The sequence below is a fragment of the Equus asinus genome, chromosome 2 (assembly GCF_041296235.1).
Source record: "Equus asinus isolate D_3611 breed Donkey chromosome 2, EquAss-T2T_v2, whole genome shotgun sequence".
Taxonomy (NCBI): domain Eukaryota; kingdom Metazoa; phylum Chordata; class Mammalia; order Perissodactyla; family Equidae; genus Equus; species Equus asinus.
The window spans coordinates 75,337,421-75,358,477 of NC_091791.1; positions in this window are offsets into that span (position 1 = coordinate 75,337,421).

A 21,057-nucleotide genomic window follows, 5' to 3' on the forward strand; every position below is an offset into this window, starting at 1 on the left:
AGGAGCTGGCCTCTCCACCCAAGCCTCTCAATTGAGAAATGTTCTCTTCTTCTAGCTAAACCTGCCTCCCTGCCCTCCTTTATCACCCACCCCTCTCCTGGCGAGCAGAGCCTGGTCTAGGCAGGTTTTGTGTAGGTTCTCAGAGGAAGGGAAACAGGCTTGAGCTGGGCTCCCTTGTAGCTGGGGGTGTGTGTGGTGTAAGTTAGCACCTGGCTGTATGAGCAGCCAAGGGTTGAGCTTGGATTTGCTGAGGGTTGGAGGGATCTCAGAGAAGGGTGGAAATGAGTTTAGTCCGGACAGTCTACATGCTTCTCAGAGTAAGCCAGATCTCGGGGATCTCAGAAGCCCTGTAGGGGCCTGAGCATCTTTGGATGGAAGAAACCTGGGACCCCTGGGTGCCAGAGGCCCCATACCCCATATCTGGCAGCAGGGCAACACGAGGTCTGGCCCATACCATCTTTCCAGCCACCCCATTAGAGTTTGAGATGCAGTGGGGTGGCTGTCCCCAGGTTGGTGGCCAGGTGTGGAGGCCATGATCTGGCCCGACAAACATGGAGGGGTGAGACTGACCAAGACCAGGTCTGGGGGAGTGAACTGCACATGTGCTCACCATGAGGCTATCTGCAGCCAAGAGGCCCAGGGCCCAGGGGCAGGGCCAACCAGGTTTCCTTGGATACCAATTCACATATGCCTAGGTCCAAGGCCACAGCAAGCCACACTTGCTGTTCCTTTCCAAAATCAGAAACTAAGGGGCATCCAGCCCACAGAGGACCTGAATGGGAGCCCACCTGAGAATACTGGGTGCTGTCGGCTTTTGCCACCCTTCTCTGCCTGCCCCCTGCTATCCTCCTCTGTCTTCTGCCTGGGAACAGAGGATGGCTCCCTCCAAACACCACCTGCCCCACGTCCACACAAACCACAGTCCCTGCCATTCTCACCTGCCCAATGCCTCCTAAGGCAGAGGCAGTTTGGGCATCCCAGCCCCAAGATGCCCTGGGCGCACACATATCTGAGACCAAAGGAGGTTGCCGGGGCTCCACTTTCGATTCCCTGGAGAAAGGCTACCTGATCTCCGTCTCTAGGCAGCACCAGGGGACCCTGGCAATTCTCACCCACACACCATCATTCCTAAACAATGGCTTACTGCCCCGCCCAATGGCAGTGTAGATCTTCTCATCACTAGACTGGGGCTGCTATCCCATCCAATGAAATGCCTTTTCACAACAAGGAGGGGGATAGGGAACAAATGGCCCTTTCACCCAGAACCCAAGGCACACTCCCAAGTACAGAGTCTACAGCAAGGCCTCAGACCCCTCGGGTCTGCTTATCACCATGTCTATCAAGAAACAGGAAGGTGCTTCATCAATTCCATGAGCTTGAGGCAGTAAGGGGAGAAACAAAGACACACACACAGAGATAACTCCCAAGGCCAGAGAGAAATGCTTCATAAATACTCCTCTCTGTCTCATCAGGAGGCCCTGGCACTTCTCATGCATTTGCAATGGTCTGAAACGGTAGCTGGATGCACACACCAATAGCAAAAAGAGCTTCTCTCTGCTAGACTTGGGCTCCTAGCTCAGTGAATGAAATGGCCAACACAAGACAGTGTCTAAGAAATACACACCCTGACATTTAGGGTTCAGGGGCTGATCACCATGTGTTAACTGGAACAATTAGTATATTTCTTGGTAGCGTTGACCTTTCCAAGGCAGGCATTTTAAAACGGGGTGGGGTTGGGGTCATCCTAAGGACACAGCCTTATGCTGTCAGAAGCCATGCCAGAGTTTGGTCAAGTGTCTTAGTGCAGGTCTTTGGATGGGGTCGTTATGTGCTGAGAGTTCTGCAGTTCTCAATGTGTTGTTCTCAATTTACAAATTTTGTATTATTTCTGGGGAGAAATTCAATACAAATCAGAAGAAAAAACACATATGCAACCTTGAAATGAATATACAAAATACCAAGTGTTCCAGGCAATTGAGTTGGGGACACCCAGTGTCCAGCTGAGCCATATTGGAACCTGAGGCAAAAGGGAAAATCTGTGCCCTATATACACACATGCTTTTATTAAGTTTTTTCATAGTTAATTTTCCCTACAATATTTAAGCAGTTTAAAAAACGTTGAGAAAATTTAAAGTAGGTGTACAAAAATTCACAATATATGTTATTTATATTATGTTATGTTATTGTATTAGTTGTGTTATTTACACCCAAATCAGAATTTATTGTAATTTTACTTTCCCAGCTTTAATGGAAGCATGCTAGTCAATAATATTTTAACTATATATTTCTTAACATCCCTGATTTTGAGTGGGAATAAATGCTACATCTGACAAGTTTTCATGGCTCAGTGACCATAAACATTTTTCTTTAATTTCAACTTAGTGAAATACCTTTTCCAGGTCCCCACTATGACTGCTGTTTTCCAAATATACAATCAATATTGTTAGCTATAATAAACATGCTGTACATTACAGCCCCAGGACTTAGTTGTGTAACTGGAAATGTGTGCCTTTTGACCACCATCACCGATTTCACCCAGCCCCCAGCTCCCAGCCCCCACCTCTGGCAACCACCAATCTGTTCTCTGTATCTTTGAGTTTATTTTTTTTTCTTAGATTCTACATATAAGTGAGATCATACCATATTTGTCTTTCTCTGTCTAACTTATTTCCCTTAGCATAATGCCCTCAAAGTCCATCCATGTCGTTGCAAGTGGCAGGATTTCCTTTTTTGTGGCTGAATAATATTCTAGTGTGTGTGTGTGTGTGTGTGTGTGTGTGTCTGTCTGTCTGTCTGTCTGTCTGTCTGTCTGTGTGTGTCTGTGCCTGTGTATATACCACATTTTCCTTACACATTCATCTGGTGATGAACACAGGTTGTTTGCATGTCTTGGCTATTGTGAATGATAGTGTAATCAACATGGGGGTGCAGATATCTTTTTGAGATAGTGATTTCATTATTTTGGATAAATACTCAGAGGTGAAATTTCTGGATCATATTGTAGTTCTACTTTGAATTTTTTGAGGATCCTCCTTACTGTTTTCCATAGTGGCTGCACAAACTTACATTCCCACCAATAGCATACAAGTGTTCCTTTTTCTCCACATCATCACCAATGCTTGTTATTTCTTGTCTTTTGATGATACCCATTCCAACAGGTGTGAGGTGATATCTCATTGTGGTTTTGATTTGCATTTCCCTGATGGTTAGTGATTTTGAGCACCTTTTCAGGTACTTGTTGGCCATTTGGATATCTTCTTTGGAAAATTGTCTATTTAGCTCCTCTGCCCATTTTAAAATAGGATTGTTTGCTTTTTGTTGCTGAGTTGTATGAGTTCTTTATATATTTTGTATATTAACCCCATATCAGATACATAATTTGTAAAAATTTTCTCCCACTCAGTAGGTTGCCTTTTCATTTTGTTGATGGTTTCCTTTGCTGTGTAGAAGCTTCTTACTTTGGTATAGTCCCACTTGTTTTTTATTTTGTTTCCTTGCTTTTTGGTGTCAAATCCAAAATCGTTGCCAAGACCAATGTCAAGAAACTTACTGTCTATGTCTTATTCTAGACGTTTCGTGGTTGTAGATCTTATGTTCAAGCCTTTAGTCTATTTTGAGTTCATTTTTGTGTATGGTGAAGATAGTGGCCTAGTATCATTCTTTTCCATGTAGCTGTCCAGTTTTCCCAACACTGTTTATGAAGAGACTGTCCTTTCCCCATTGTATTTTCTTGGCTCCTTTGTCATAAATTAGTTGACCATATATGTGTGGGTTTATTTCTGGGCTCTCTATGCTGTTTCATTGATTTATGTGTCTGTTTTTACACCAATATCATACTTCTTTGATTACTATAGCTTTGTAATATAATTTGAAATCAGGAAGCATGATGCATCCTCTTTGTCGTTCTTTCTCAAGATTGCTTTGGCTATTTTGGGTTTTTGTGGTTCCATACAGATTTTATGACTGTTTGTTTTATTTCTGTAAAAGGAGCCATTGGAATTCTGATATGGATTTCTTTAATCTGTAGATTGCTTTGGGTAGTATGGACGTTTTGATAATATTAATTCTCCCAGTCCATGAGCATGGAATATCTTTCCATTTATTCACGTCTTCTTCAGTTTCTTTCATCAATTTCTTACAGTTTTCAGTGCACAGGTCTTTCACTTTCTTGGTTAAATTTATTCCTAGGTATTGTATTCTTTTTAACACAATTGTAAATGAGATTGCTTTCTTAATTTCTTTCTGATAGCTCACTATTAGTGTATAGAATCACAATTGATTTTTGTATATTGATTTCATATCCTGCAACTTTACTGAATTCATTTATTAGTTCTAACAACTTTTGGGGAGAATCTTATGGCTTTCTATATGTAACATTAGACATCTACAAGTAGAGACAGTTTTACTTCCTTTGTGATTTGGATGCCTTATATATATATATTTTTTCTTGTCTAATTGCTCTAGCTAGGACTTCTAGTACCATGTTGATTAAAAGTGGTGAGAGTGGGCATCTTTATCTTGTTCCTGACCTTAGAGGAAAAGTTTTCAGAGCAAGACCTGATGGCCTCGTGGTTAAAGTTCAGCACACTCCATTTCAGCAGCCTAGGTTCAGTTCCTGGGCACAGAACCACACCACTCGTCTCTCAGTAGCTATGCTGTGGCAGCAGCTCACATAGAAAAGCTAGAAGGACCCATAACTAGAATATACAACTATGTACTGGGGCTTTGGGGAGGGGAACAAAAACAAGAAGATTGGTGATGGACATTAGCTAAAGGTGAATCTTTCCTAGTAAAAAGAAAGAAAAGAAAAAAAAGAACCCTGAAATATAGCATTTCCTGAAAGATCCCATAACATAATTAAAGCCATTGGTACAGGGAGCTAAAGTGACTTAAAAAAAAAAAAAACTTTCAGTTTTCCATCATTAAGTATGATGTTGGCTGTGGGCTTGTCATATATGACCTTTATTATGTTGAGGTACATTCCCTCCAAACCCACGTTGTGAAGAATTTTTTAGATGAATGGATGTTGAATTTTATCAAATGCTTCTTATGCATCTATTGAGATGATCATATGATTTTTATCCTTTATTTCATTAATATAGTGTATCATATTGATTTGTGGATGTTAAACCATCCTTGCATCCCAAGAGCAAATCCCGCTTGATCATGATGCATGATCCTTTTAATGTATGTTTGAATTCAGTTTGCTAATACTTTCTCGAGAATTTTTACATCAATGTTCTTCAAAGTTATTGGCCTATAATTTTCTTTTCTTATAGTGTCTTGTCTGGTTTTGATATCAAAGTAATTCTGGCTTCATAAAGTGAATTTGGAAGTATTTTCTCCATCTTCTCTTTTTTGGAAGAGTTTGACAAGGATTGGTATTAATTCCTCTTTAAATGTTTGGTAGAGTTCTCCAGTGATGCCGTCTGGTTCTGGACTTTTGTTTTTTAGGAGGTTTTGATTAATGATTCAATCTCCCTATTAGTACTTGGTCTCTTCAGATTTTATGTTTCTTCATGATTCAGTCTTGGTAGGTTATATATTTCTAGGAATTTATCTATTTATTCTAGGCTGTCTAATTTGTTGGCACATAGCTGTTCATAGTAGTCTCTTGTGATCCTTTGTATTTCTGTGGTCTCAATTGTAATGTCTCCTCTTTCATTTCTGGTTTTATTATTTATTTATTTATTTGCAAGGAAGATTGGCCCTGAGCTAACATCTGTGCCAATCTTCCTCTATTTTATGAGGGATGCCACTACAGTGTGGCTGGACGAGCAGTGCTAGGTCTGCGCCCAGGATCTAAACCTGCAAACCCTGGGCTGCCGAAGCAGAGCACGCCAACTTAATCACTACACCACTGCACTGGCCCCATCATTTCTGGTTTTGTTTATTTGAGTCCTCCCTCTTTTTTTCTTCATAAGTCTAGCTAAAGTTTTGGCTATTTTTTTTATCTTTTCAAAACAACAACTCAATTTTATTGATCATTTCTAATATCTTTTTAGTCTCTATTTCATTTATTTCCACTCTGACCTTTGTTATTTTCTTCCTTCTAACTTTGGGTGTGGTTTATTCTTCTTTTACTAGTTCCTTGAAGCATTAATTTAGGTTGTTTATTTGAGATCTTTCTTATTTCTTAAAATAGGCATTTCTTGCTGTGAACTTTCCTCCTAGGACTGTTCTTTTCCACATCCCATAAATTTTGGTATGTAATATTTCCATTTTCAATCTGTCTCAAGATTTTTTTATTTCTCTTTTGATTTCTTCAATGGTCCATTGAGTGTTCAGTAGTATGTTGTTTAATCTCCACATATTTGTGAATTTTCCAGTTTTCTTCTTGTTGAATTCTAGTTTCATACCATTGTGGTCAGAAAAGGTGTGTGATATGATTTAAATCTTCTTAAACTTATTAAGACTTGTTTTGTGGCCTAACATGATCTACCTTGGAGAATGTTCCATTTGCACTTGAGAAGAATGTGTGTTCTGCTGCTTTTGGATGGAATGTTCTGTAAATGTCTCTCAAGTCCATCTGGTCTAATGTGCAGTTTAAGTCCAATGTTTTGCTATTCTCTTTCTGTCTGGATTATCTATCCAATCATGAAAGTGGGATATTGAAGTTCCCTACTGGTATTGTATTACTGTGTATTTCTCCCTTTAGGTCTGTTAATATTTGATTTATATATTTATGTGCTCCTATGTTGGATGCATCAATATTTACAAATGTTATATCTTTGTTGGATTGATTTCTTTTATCATTATGTGATGACTTTCTTTGTCTCTTATCACAGTCTTTGTCTTAAAGTGTTTTTGTCTGATATAAGTGTAGCTATTTCAGCTTTCCCTTGGATTCCTTTGTGTGGAATATCTTTTTCCATCCCTTTACTTTCAGTCTATGTGTGAACTTAAAGCTGAAGTGAGTGTCCTATAGGTGGCATACAGTTGGGTCTTGTTTTTTTAATCCATTCAGCCATTCTGTGTATTTTGATTGGAGTGTTTTGTCCATTTACATTTAAAGTAGTTATTGATAGGTATGGACTTGTCATTTTGTTAATTGTTTTCTTGCTGTTTTGTAATTCGTTTGTTTCTTTCTTCTCTTGCTCTCTTTCTTTGTGATTGATGACTTTGTGCAGTGGTATGCTTAGATTCCTTTTTCTTTATCTTTTGTGTATCTACTACAGGTTTTTGCTTTGTGGCTACCATGAAGCTTATGTAAAACATCTTATGTTGATAGCAGTCTAGTTTAAGTTGCTAACACATAAGTTCAAATGCATTCTAAAGCTCTACATTCTTACTGCTCCCATCATGTTTTATGTTTTTGATGTCACAATTTACATCTTTTTACCTTGTGCATCCATTAACAAAGTATTGTAGTTTTAGTTATTTTTACTACTTTTGTCTTTTAACCTTCATACTAGCTTTTTAAGTGATTAACCCACCACCATTACAATATTGGATTATTCTGAATTTAACTATATACTTACCTTTACCATTGAGATTTATACTTTTGTATGTCTTCCTATTACTAATTAGCACCCTTTTGTTTCAGCTTAATGAAGTCTCTTTATCATTGCTTACAAGGCCAATCTAGTGGTGCTGAATTCCTTTAGCTTTTGCTTGTCTGAAAAAGTCTTTCTCTCTCCTTCAATTCTGAAAGACAAGTTTGCTGGGAAGAGTACTCTTGGTTGGCAGTATTTTCTTTCAGTGCCTTGAAGATACCATGCCACTCCCTTCTCACTTGCAAAATTTCTGCTGAAAAATCTGCTTATAGGGGTTCCTTTGTACATAGTAAGTTGTTTTTTCTCTTGCTGCTTTTAACACTGTCTCCTTGTCTTTAACATTTTACAATTTAATTATAACATGCCTTGGCATGGGTCTGTTTGGATTCATCTTTCTTTGGAACTCTATGGGCTTTCTAGATCTGGATGTCTGTTTCTTTCCCAGGTTAGGGAAGTTTTCAGCCATTATTTCTTCAAATACATTTTCTTCTCCTTTCTCTCTCTCTTCTCTTCATGGGACCCCTATAATACAAATATTGGCCATCTTTATATTGTCCCATAGGTCTCTTAACCCATCTTCACTCTTTTTCATTTTCTCCTCTGATTGAATGAATTCCACTGCCTTGTCTTTGAGATTGCTGATCCCTTTTTCTTTTTCATGTAGTCTGCTGTTGAGTCCCTCTATTGAAATTTTCAGTAGAGTTATTGTAGTCTTCAGCTCTGTGATTTCTGTTAGTACTTTCTTATATTTTCCGTTTCTTTGTTGAACTTCTCACTTTGTTCATGTATCCTACCTTGGTGAGCATCTTTATGATATTATTTTGAACACTTTATTAGGTAAATCACTTATCTCCATTTCATTAAGGTCTTTTTCTGAGGTTTTATGTTGTTCTCTCCTTTGGAACATTTTCCTTTGTTTCTTCATTTTCCTTGACTCTCTGTGTTGATATCTTTGCATTAGATAAAATAGCCACTCCTCGTTTGAAGAAGTGATCTTATGTAGGAGATGAAGCTTTTCATTCAACCCTATCCCAGTTGTGGGTTGCCACTTAAACCTTCAAAATTATCCAAGCAGTCTTCTTTGTTCTTAGTGGCTTCCAGTAGCTGAAGGTGTGCTAAGACCTGACAGTGTCCCAAAGCGAAGGGTCTCAGTCAGCACCTAGATGTAGGCTGACTGGAAGCCAGACCCTCAGGCAACAGCTTTTAAAGTATAGAAATATGCTTCTTCCAGGGGAAGAACTGGGAGATGGGCACTCTGTCTTCTCCCTCTGCACTGAGCCCTGGGGAGATAGCCAGTTAAGAACTGTTTGTTTGCTACTATCTCGTTGACAGTGAACACAAGTCCCTCTGGCCACCAGAGCCAGGCTATCAAGGGATGTGTCCTCTGGGCAGAAACCACAAAATCTGGGGTTCTAGATTTGTGCACACGCTCCTTTCTCAGAGACACCAGCAACCTGGAGCAGAGCAGAGGGACAGCACAAAGATGGTGCCCCCTAGCCTCTCTGATTTCTGGACAAGATTGCAGTCAGCCCTTAAATGTGTGTAAAATTACAAGCCCTGCCCCTCAGGCCCCAGATTTTAAGGTAAGTAAATACACCTTTTTCACAGAAAGACTAAGTATTTCTGCCTGCTGCCTCTGCAGTGTGCCCTGGTAAGATAGCTGCTTAAGAACTATTTCCCTATTTGGTACAGTCCTGTGGGACTTGCTAACTTAAGCCCTGGTGGCCACCAATCAAGAGGCAGCCCCTGGGTGGTAGCCACAAAAACTGCAGCACCAGACATAAATGCACAAGCTCCTTTCTGGGAGATCCCAGTGACCTAGAGCAAGGCAAAGGGAGAGTGGGGAGATGGGGCCTACTGGCCTCCCCAGTGTCTGGAGAGTATTTCAGTCAGCTCCTAGATGTCTTTTAAATTAGAAGACTACCCCTCAGGATGTAGCTTTCAAGTTAAGCAAAGAAGAACTTTCAGTGAAATACTGGGTGCATTTCAGTCTGCTGCCTCTGGGTTTGGCTCTGAGGGATTAGCCAAGGTGAATCCATGTGATCCCTTTAAGAGCTATCTCTGAGTTTTTATAGCCTTGTGGGTCTCATTGGACACAAGCCCCACTGACTTTCAAAGCTAGATGTTTTGGGGGCCCATCTCTCAGGTGGAAGTCTTAAAATCCAGGGCACCAGATATGAGGTCCAAGCCCTTCATTTTATTCCTCAGGGAGAAGCTGAAAGTTGTCAATCCCCTCCTGGTTATATGTTGCCACACTAGGGGTGGGGTTTATGGTGAGATTGTATCTCAATCACCCCTACTTGTTTTTTCTCATCTACCCAATGCATAAGAGTCACTCAGCTAGTTTCTGGATTTCTTTCAGAAGAAATTCTCCTGTAGGTAGCTGTAGATTCAGCGTGTCCATGGTGAGTTCAGGAGTCTGCATCTCCATCTTGAACCAGAACCCCCCAGCTGTGACTGGTATTGTATAGACAAATATATGTCAAGAGTACTTCTAAATTGGGATAATATTACAGTAAGCAAAATTCATGAATCAATTTCAGAGGGTGGAAACTTGATGGTGATTTTAAAAATAAACCTATTGATATTTCATGTTATTTAAGATAAGGACATTTCAATAGGGCCTGAATCATCAGAATATTTAATAAACGTCAGTGACTACTTTTTGGATTTTAGATGTATTAACTGAAAATAAATTTTCTCCTCTTAAAAATTCAAAATCTCAAAGCACTGTCAATGCAAACAATCTATAATCAATCTGTAATCCAAATTGGGGTATGATCATTATGAGCCAGGTTTGAGGACTGTAGCCCAGGGCCTTCCAAGGAAGGAAGAGAACCAAAGAAGAGGTGCATACAGAGTGGTTACGTACCATCTTGGAACAAAGAGCATACATCACATATGACAGGAATGTCTCTTTTGCTACTGTCACAAGATGCTTAGCGGGCACAGCAGGTCAGTGGTCACAAGGTGAGCACAGCAGATCAGTAATTAATCCTCAGTTTCCAAGAAGAAATGCATGCCCTTAAAGAAATGCCGATATGGGGGTAAGCTACATCCCTATCTTTAATGGCATCGTTCTTATCTTTGGAACATAGTAAATGTTTAAAGCAGACGTACAATGCCTGCTCAACAGGCCACACCAGGCCTTTTTGGAAAAACAAAGTCAGGCCGAATTAGTTTTAAAGCAAACAGCTTCCTCATATACCCCAGTATTTCCTATTGCCTTTTATTTATTCACCAGCACTTTGTTTATTTTTATATATCTGTGTTTCATTGTGAAATTAGGAGGACTATTATCTCCTTATTTTTGTTACTGGCCTATTTCCTTGAATAACTAATCCATTCATATGGTCTTCATACATTTCTACTTTTTTCTTTTATTATTTATTTTCAAATTCAGGAAGCATATCCATATGTTTTGTTAAAGTTTTGCATTCACTGAACAGACTTTCAAATAGATTCTGTCAAATCTTAATCTCCCTGAGCTTAGAGTGATCAGCTCTTTAAAGAGCAAATCAAGGACACAGCCATACCAGAACTGCAATAACAACAAAAAGATAATAACAATCTATACAGTATGGACTGTATGTCGTGTTGGTTCTGTGTTTTCTTTGATTCTGTATTTGCCTATTTAGCATCCATTCACTACAGGGCTCATTACATTAACTATATTTCCATACTTTCCATATTCTTGATATTCTGGCATTAGGGGGCCTTACAGAACTGGGGAGACTGCCCCTCTCAGGGATAGTTAACTCCTAAAGATGAGAATAACTTTCCAAGGACTATGTCTTTCATATGCAAACCAAACAATTCCAAGTCAGTAGCTCCAGCCGCCTCATTATCAAACTCTCATATACCAAGTCCAACATTTCCCCCGCCCTAAATCAGCCCGGACCCAATATCACGTGCCTGGGGTTGCCTCTAGCTCTCGAGGCTGCTGGAATTCTTTAAACTAGCCAAACCTAAGCTGTTCACTCTGCACTGCTTTGCCTTTCCTGAGGAAATCCCAATAAAAGCTCTGGCCTAAGATTTTCCTCTCACTCCCAAATTCTGCCTCCTGACCATCCTGGTATTGTCCCTGGGGCCCCAGGTAGAGTGGCATGTACCTTCTTCTTGGCCTTTCCCCATGACATTGGCCTCTCCATATGGTCACCCAGTTATACCTATGCAAGTTAAAGTGAAAGTATAATTTTAGAACAGTGTCTCCCCCAAATTTGTATGTTGAAGCCCTGATACACCCCATGTGGCTGTGTGTGGAGATGAGGCCTCTAAAGATACAATTAAGATTAAGTGAGGTCATAAAGGTGGGGTCTTGATAGCATAGCATTAGTGTCCTTGCAAGAACAGGCACCAGAGAAATTTCTCCTTCTCTGTCCGTACATAGGCACTAGGGACTTCCGTGTGAAGATCCAGCCAGAAGGCAGCCATCTGCAAGCCAGGAAGACAGCCCTCACCAGGGACCAAACTGGCTGGCACCCTCCGAGACTCCAGAATTCTGATAAATCCATTTCTGTTGTTTAAGCCACCCAGTCAGTGCTATCTTGTTATAGCAGCCCAAGCAGGCTGATATTATACAAAAACTATAATCGTATGTGTTATTACTTTAAAGTAAAATATGCGTTTGATACTATACATTATCCTCTATCATTAATTTTTCTTACAAAGTTGCTATTAATTGAACAAAACCATAATAGGATTAGTTAATAGTGACAAATATTAGTAGGATTATTTAATATGGTTTAGAAAAAACATAATGGTTTTAGAAAAATATAACAATATTTTAAAATAAATTTTTTGCTTTAGAATTGTTTTACATTTACAGAAGAATTGTGAAGACAGTGCAGAGATTTCCTATGTAGCCCAGAACCAGTTCCTTTTCTTAATAACATCTTATCCTTGTGTGGTACATTTGTCACAATACCGATACGTTATAATTATACAAAGTAGAGCCTTTATCCACATGTCCTCAGTTTCTTCTTCTTTCCCAGGATTCTATCCAAGGATCATGACATTTTGCTGTCATGTTCCATTAAGCTGCCTTTGACTGACAGTTTTTCCGAGTTATGTCAGATTTAATGATCTTGACAATTTGGGGGAGTGCTACTCACATATTTGTAGAATGTCTCCCAGTTTGGATATATCTTATTTTTTTCTCTTGATTAGATTTGAGTTATGAGTTATGTAACCAAAGAGGTAAAATGCCATTCCCATCGCTTCATATCAAGGGCACCTGGTCTGAAGACTCTTTGTCACTCTTGATGTTCACCCATGATCTCCTGGCTGAGGAGTGGTGATCAGGTTTCCTCACTGTAAACCTACTCTTATTGCCTTGTCCATACTGTGTTTTACTCTTTGTGAGGAAGTCACTAGGTGCAGCCCACACTTAAGAAGTGGAAAGTTGTATGTTCCACCTCTTTGATGACTGAGTATGATTTATTTAGAATCTTCTCTGTGGGAGATTTCTATTAGTCAGCACTTATTTATTTACTTATATACACATGGAATGATGGGTGTTTTATACTTTGGATTGTCATCCATTTTACTTATTTTGTTACTTAAATTGTCCCAATTTTGGCTATTGGGATTTCTTTCAGTTGGCTCCTCTTTTCCTTTGGCATAACCTCATCTTTGTAGATTTTTTGAGCATTCCTAATTTCTGACACTACAAGATTCTCCAGGCTCTTTTGTATGTTTCCTGCCCCAGTCCTGCTATCAGCCATTTCTCCAAGGATCCGTGGTTCCATTTATTGGTGAATAGTATTAAGAACCTGGACAATGAAGATAAGTCACCTCTGTTCTAAGTGTGCTTACTGCTACTGGAGTGATACAGATTCTCTGCTCCCTCAGCTGATAGTGCAAGGAAATATATGCATGTATCCTAAACTGTGTATATGCCTAGACACAAATATTCCCATAGAGAATCATCTGTATCTATATTGATGTCTCTAACTCTAATTCACTGCCACATGAATCATTCTAGCTTTTTCATCTTGCTTATCCTTAACCTTCTACTCCAACAGTGAGACACCTGGCAGCCACCATTTGCCATCCATCAATTGTCCAGTTCCAGGATACTAGTATATATGTATAACAGTTTCTGAATTAACTAGTGGCTCTGTGGGAAATAAGGTTATCATATAGAGTCAAATATTTGTATACAATTCATTCGCCTTAATTCTTAAAGGTTTGACTCCTTTACAGTAACTTGCATCAGTGTCTTCCTTTCACACCACGTGCAGTGAGATTATTTCATTTATTTGCAATATGGCTTGATAATTTTGTCACATTCTGCATTCTTCTTTAGGATACATCAACCTCCTAAATGATTATTTTTTATTTGCATACTTTACGGCTTACTGTTTGTGCAATAAAATTTTGTGGGTTTTGACAAATGCATAATGGCAGCTCTCTGCCATCAAGGTATCCTAGGAAACGCTTCACCTATTCAGCCTCCCTGCTCCCAAGGAGGCCTGATATGTTTACCTGGTCTCTAGTTTCATCTTTTATACAATGTCATATAAATGGAATACCAGAGTATGTATTCTTTTCAGACTAACTTCTTTCACTTATAAATATGCACTTAAATTCATCAGGTCTTTGTGTGGCTCGATAGGTCATTTCTTTTTATCTTTATTATAAAACATCATATGGATGTAACAAAGTTTGGTCACTCATTCACCTATTGAAAGACACCTTGTGTCCTTCCAGGTTTGCACCACTGTAAATAAAGCTACTCTAAATATTTACAGCTAAATATAAATATCTAAATACTTATATCTAAATACATATCTAGACCAATCTAATATATCTAAATATAAATATATAGGTATGAAATACCTATATTTCACATCCTCATGAAAAATTGATCATAGATAGACAGAGATAAAGTTATTCCTAGAGGTATGTAGCAATATCTCATTGTTTTGATTTCATTTTCCCTAATTGCAATCCATTTTGAGCATCTTGTATGTTAATGTGTCATCTGTATACCTTCTTTGATGTGGTGTCTGTTCAGATAGCAGGTTGCTTGATTTTTTCTTGTTGAATCTTACAGAGTCTCTGCAGACTTTGTGTACAACTTCTTTTCCAGATACATGTTTTGCAAATATGTTCTCCCAATGTGTGGCTTGGGCTTTTATTCTCATAATAATCTTTAGGAGAGTAGAGAGTTTGAACTGTAATGAAGTCCACCTTAGATTTTTTTTACTTTCTTTTTTTTTTATTGGTACCTAAGCTAACATCTGTTGCCAATTTTCTTTTTTTTCTTCTTTTTCTTCTTCTCCCCAAAGCCCCCCAGTACACAGTTGTATATTTTAGTTGTAGGTCCTTTTGGTCGTGCCATATGGGACACCACTTCAGCATGGCTTGATGAGCGGTGCCACGTCCGGCCCCAGGATCTGAACCAGTGAAACCCTGGGCCGCACAAACTTAACCACTTGGCCACAGGCCAGCCCTTTTTTTCTTTCATAGATTGTGCTCTTGGAGTTGTAGAGACAAATCCTTCACCAACACCAAGATCAGGTTAATTTTCTCCCAGAATTTTTATATTTTTGCATTTTACGTTTAAGATTATGAACTATACTGAGTGGATTTTTGTGTAAATTGCAAAGTTTGTGTCTATGTTCATCTTATTCCACATGGTTGTCCTATTGTTCCATTACCACTTTTTGAAAAGACTACCTATTCTATATTGAATTGCTATGGCTCCTTTGACAAAGATCAGGTGCTCCATTTGTATAGATGTACTTTGAGCTCCTTATTCTATACCGTTTATCTATGTATCCATATTATTCAGGTATCATGTTCCCTTTCATGTAAGTTCTAGAACACTGTTCTTTGCAACATAGATCAAGTTGGAAAGAATTGTCATCTTCACAAAGTTGAGTCAAACAGTCATGGAAAAGGAATATCTCTTTGTTTAGATAGTCTGTGACTTATTTCACTATGTTTCATCATTCCTGGATACATATTTGTAATTATTTTGTTATAATTATACCTAAGAATTTCATTTTTTGGTGTTATAGAAAGAGACATTTTTAAAATTTTGAATTCAAACACCTGTTGCCCCCACATAGGGAATAGTTGCGTGTGTGGAGTGTATACTTTGCTTCTTTATATCTCCATCCATTACAGTCAAGGCACAAGATAGTGGGCTCAGTAGGGGGCTGCTCCCCTCAGATGGATGGCCCAGAAAGCACTCTGGAGACTGTCACTGCCAGGGTTTGGAGCCCTTGGCCTGACAGATCCTCAGGGCAGTCCTCTCCATTCATGGCCAAGCCCACATGTGAACATCCTGCAGCGAGGAGCCAGTTTCTCCACCCAAGCCTCTCAATCAAGAAATTTTCATTTCTTTTGAACGTGGGTGAACACGGAGGGGGCCCAGGCCCTTGTCCCACTGGGTAGAGTGTGGGGTTGCCCAGGAAGGTAGGCAGGACTGGGCCAGAGCCCTCTGGGTGATCTCTGTGGCTTAGGTTGTGTGGGGGTAGGTAAGCTATGGATGGGCTTCAGGAAAGAAAGGGGAAGGGCTGGGATGAGGACTTCAGGGTCTCAGGGGACCTAGGAAACAGGCCCAAGATTCAGAGGATCATACTTCCCAGAGTAAGCCTGATTTCAGATGCTTTCCCCAGATGAGAGATGCCTAGGAGCCCTGAGTGCCAGAGAGGCCTAGTGTCCCGGATCAGGCAGCTGGGTTGTTATGGGTCTGGCTCAGGCCACCTTTCCAGCCTCTGCATCAGGTGCAAAAAGCTTGGGCCCCAAGCCCCAGGCTGATCACCCAGACTACAGGGCAGAGCCCTGGCTCAAAAGGCCTGAAGGGTCAGCTTTGCCCAAGGCGAGATGACAGGGAACTAACTGTATAGGCGCACACCTTGTGGCTATCTGCAGCCAGGAGGCCCAGGGTCCAGTGCCAGGGTCTGGTCATGGCCCATGCAGGCAGTGGCCCCAGTTACTAACTCCTGAGGCCAAATCACACATGCCAAAGCCCGAGCTCGTACCAACATAAAGTCACCTGTTCTCCTCTGAAATGGGAAACTAAGTGCTATCAGGACCAGGCATGACCTGGAAGAGTGGACCCACTTGAGAATACTGGGTACCCTAGGATTTGGCTACCTCTCCTGCCCTAGCCATTCATCACTCTCTCCTTTTGCCAAAGGCCAGAATAGGGCTCCCTCCAAACTCCACATGCCCCTATGTGCACAAAAACCATAGTCCCTGTCACCCTCACCTGCCTAGTGCCTCATATCATGCCAGTAGGCAGAACATTCCAGGCAAACAAATCCCAGGCACATGTGTATCAAGGACCAAGCTTGGGGTTGGTGGGATTGCACCCTGATGCCAGAGTGAAAGGCTCTCTAAATCCTAGGTTTCTTCCCAGGCACCTAACCGGATGCCCTGTCAATTCACAATAATGTCCAAAATGCCCACAAACACCAGCTCACCACTCATACATTTGGCAAAGGAGATCTTCTCTCCTCAGGGCCTGCTCTGATATCCCATTGAATGAAACAGCCTTCTCACGACAGGGGAGGACTAAAAGAATGAAGCCCTTATACTCGGAGCCCATGATACAGTCCTGAGTAAACAGGATGGGGCTGAGGGTCAGGCCCCTTGGGCTCACTCACCGCCACTGCTCTTGAGAAACAGTGCAGTGCTTCCTCAGGAAGATGGGCCTCACTGTACAAAGGGGAAAAGCAGAGATGAACATAGACACACACACACACACACACATGCAGAGAAACACACACATACTTATCAGGTCCAACCATCAAGGTCCCAAAGCAAGGGGCCCAGAAAACATCCCAGGAGCCCTTTGCCTGAGGCCATCTACAGGACAGCACTGTCTCTTCCTTGCCCAGCCCAAGTGCCAGCACCATGTGATGGGGCAGCTGGCCTCTAACTTCTGGCCTCCTAATCAGGAAGTGTTTTCTTCTTTATTTCATCCTGGTAAGATGCCCACAGGCCAGGCCCTTGTCCAACTGAGTGAGGTGTGGGGTTGCCCAGGAAGGTAGGCAGGGCTGGTCTGGGGCCCTCTGGGTGGTCTCTGTGGCTTAAGGTATGTGTAGAGGAAGGTAAGTAGCAGACTGACTTCAGGGGCAACAAGGGAATGGTCTGGAATAAGGACCTCAGAGGAGTCAATGGACCTAGGACAAGGGCCCAACATGCCACCAACCACACTTCCCAGAGCAAGAGTGATCCTACAGGATCTTGGGAGCCGCTGGGGTGGGAAATGATTCCCCAGATGAGAGACACCTGGAAGCCCTGAGTGCCAGAGAGGCCCAGCATCCCTAATCAGGCTGCAGGGCAGTATGGGGTCTGGCTCACACATTGTTTCTAGCCTCCATGTCAGGGGTGCAAAGTGGGGACCACATCCACCATGTGGATCACTGGCTGTGCAGTGCCTGGCCCTGACCACACAGGCCTGAAATGATGGGACTGCCAGAGGCAAGGTGCCAGGAGTGAAATTCCTGTGAGCACCCTTACCCGCTCTCTTCAGCCAGGATGCCCAGTGCCCAGTGCACAGATCCAAACAAGGTCCGTGTCTTCAGGGGCACCAGTCACAGGGTGCTGGCTCCTGGGGGCCAAACCACACTCGCCAAAGGCCAAGCCCTTACCACACGAACAGGCCTCCTCACTCTGAAATGGGAAACTAAGCATGTCAGGACCAGGTATGACCTGGAAGGGTCGGCCGGAGTGAGAATACCAGGTGGTCTAGGATGCAGCCACCTCTCCTGCCCTAGCCACACACACTTTCCTCTTGCTGAAAGACAGAGTAGAGATCCCTCCAAACGCCACCTGTTCCTACGTGCATAAATGTCACAGACTCCATCACCTTCACCAGCCCAGTGCTTGGTATCACAACTTCGCAGAGCAATGCCAGCCTCCCAGGATCTCTGAAGCCATTCCTGAGCAGGCAAATTTCCCTGGCTGAGACACCTGGGAGCCCTGACTGCAGGAGAGACCTCATATCCAGAACAGAGAGCAGGGCAGGATGGGGTCAGACTCACCCCCACTCTACCTTTCCAGCTGCCACCTCAGGGGAATAGTTCTGGGAGGCCAGCTCTTCCCAGACAGATGGCCAAGTGAGTGGAACAGCCCACCTGGCCAGCTACCTGGAGTGAGAGGGTTGATCCACAACCTCTGGTGTGGTGGCTGCAAGGTGGTGAGAGTCAGACCCCATTTGGCCCTGCTGCCTGATGGGGACCCAGGACCTCTCCAGCAACCAGGACTCCCAGGTGTGTCACATTCCAGGAGGCCCTGGCCCCAACTAGCAAGGCTTCAGATTTCCTGCCATATCAGGCCATATCAGGGTGAATAGAAGCATTGGGTAGGTGTGGGCTTGGATCTTGGCAGATGCCTTGTATTCCCAAAGAGCCCCTGATAGTGACTTGGCCTCCTCCAATCCGGGTTCTGGCCAGGTTCCAGGTCCCGGGCTGGACGCTGCTCCCCCTTGCTCAAGAGAGCTGCTTGGCACAGACCTGAGCAGTTCACTCTTTTGAGCCAGGCCCCCAGCAACCCACACCCACCTGGCCTGTGGGACAGGAGGCTGGCTCCCACCAACTGGACATCTGACTGGAGTGACAGCCTCCAGCCGCTGCAATGCATTCACATGCGGCTGGTGCAAAGACGGTGAGAAACAGAACTGATCAGCAACCAGGGCTCCCAAGTGTCTCCCATTGGAGGATACCCTGGTCTGCCCTGCCCACCCAGGCAAGAATTCCCAGTTCTCACCAGACTTGGCATCAGGGGCAACTGGTGGGATTGGGTAGGTGCACGTTTGAACGTTGGCAGATGCCTTGGTCCCCCATAGCCCATACGCATGGCTCAGCCTCTTAGGACCCATGACCTGTCCCAGATCCGGGCAGACGCTAGCGCAGTGATGCCTGGCTCCCAAAACCACACAGCATGAATGTGCTCTGCACGCTTCCAGACACCAAGGGCTTCTGGACATCAATGCCTGTGTGGCTAGTGCCTGGCCCAGCCAACTGGTCATCCTCCTGAGTGGAGGGGGACACTCCCACAACACATTCCAATGCAGAGCCTAGAAGTGTGGCAGCAGTCAGTCCTCATTTGGTCACATGCCTGATGGGGACCCGGGGCTTCTCCAGCAATCAGGGCTTCCAGTCGTCTCTTATTGGAGGATACCCCAGCCAGCCATTACCCAATCCAGCCTGACTAAGCCTTCTGAGTATCTGGTAACTCTGGCTACAGGGTGAATGGAAGACATTGCTTAGGTTAGTCTTGGAATTAACTGGACACCATGCATCCCCCAAGAGCCTGGGCCAGTGGTCCATCATGTCACAAACCTCTACCAGTTCAAGTTCCCTGGCTACCCAGAATGGCATGGCATGGACATGAGCAGCACCCACCAGGCCGAGGGCAGGCAGGGCCGTCCAGGCCTGTGGGGCCATGGCCAGACCCAACCACCTGAATACCCTCTTGGGTGGAGAGGGACCCCTGCAATACAATCTGAAACTGAGGCTGCAAATTGGCAAAGGTCTATCTCCATTTGGTCATGCAGCCTGATGGGGACCTGGGGCTTCTCCAGCAACCAGAACTCCTAGGGGGTCCCTTATTGGAGGATACCATTGCTAGGTCCTCCCCACCCTGCCCCGGCAAGGCTTTTGAGTTCCTGCCAGATCTGCCTCCCAGGGAATAGTCACCATGTGTAGATTTGGGCTTGGAATTAGGCAGATGCCCTGTTCCTCCAAGTGCCCAATCTGATGACCCAACATCTCCTGACCTGTGACCTGTTCCAGATCCCTGGATACTCTGAAATCTGCTGCAAAGATAGGCAAAATAAACACCCCTCCACCAAGCCTTGGACAGTGAGGTCATCCAGGCCTGTGGGGCCATGGCCTGTCCAAACCACCAGGATATTGTCCTGGGTAGAGGAGGCCCCCATGTGATCTGATATTTGAGCTGAAAAGGTAGTGACACTCAGTTCCCATTTGGTCGTGCTGTTGACGGGTCCAGGCCCCTCCACGAACCAAGACTGTCAAGTATCTCTCATTCAATGACAGGCTGGTCTCACCAATCAAGGCTTCAGTATTCTTGAGATATCTGCCACCAGGGTGAATAGGAACCTCCGCACAGATGGGGTCTTGGACATTGGCAGATGCCTGGTTTCCCCCAAGAGCCCCTGAGAGTGACCTGGCCTCTCCTACACCAGGTCCTGGCCTGGGACCAGGTCCTGGGCAGGGTCACATTTCTACTTGCTCTGGAGACCTGCACAGGACATGCCTCCAGCAGCTGTGTCCTTCCTTGCAAACAGGATTTTCAGGTGCCTCTTACCGGGAAATTTGCTGGTCAGCCCCTCTGCACCCTACCCTGGCAAGACTTTTGAATTCCCCCCACCTCTGCCTTCAAGGGGAATAGCCAACATTAGGTAAGATAGGGATTGTAATTACGCAGACACGTTGGGTCTCCCATGAACCTGCAGGCCTGAACTGACCCCTCACGACCCTTGAACTCTTCCGGACCCCTGGTTGTCCTGAGCTGCATGTCTTGTGCATGGGTAGTATGTACCCCTTCACCAGTCCTTGGGCATCCAGGGCCC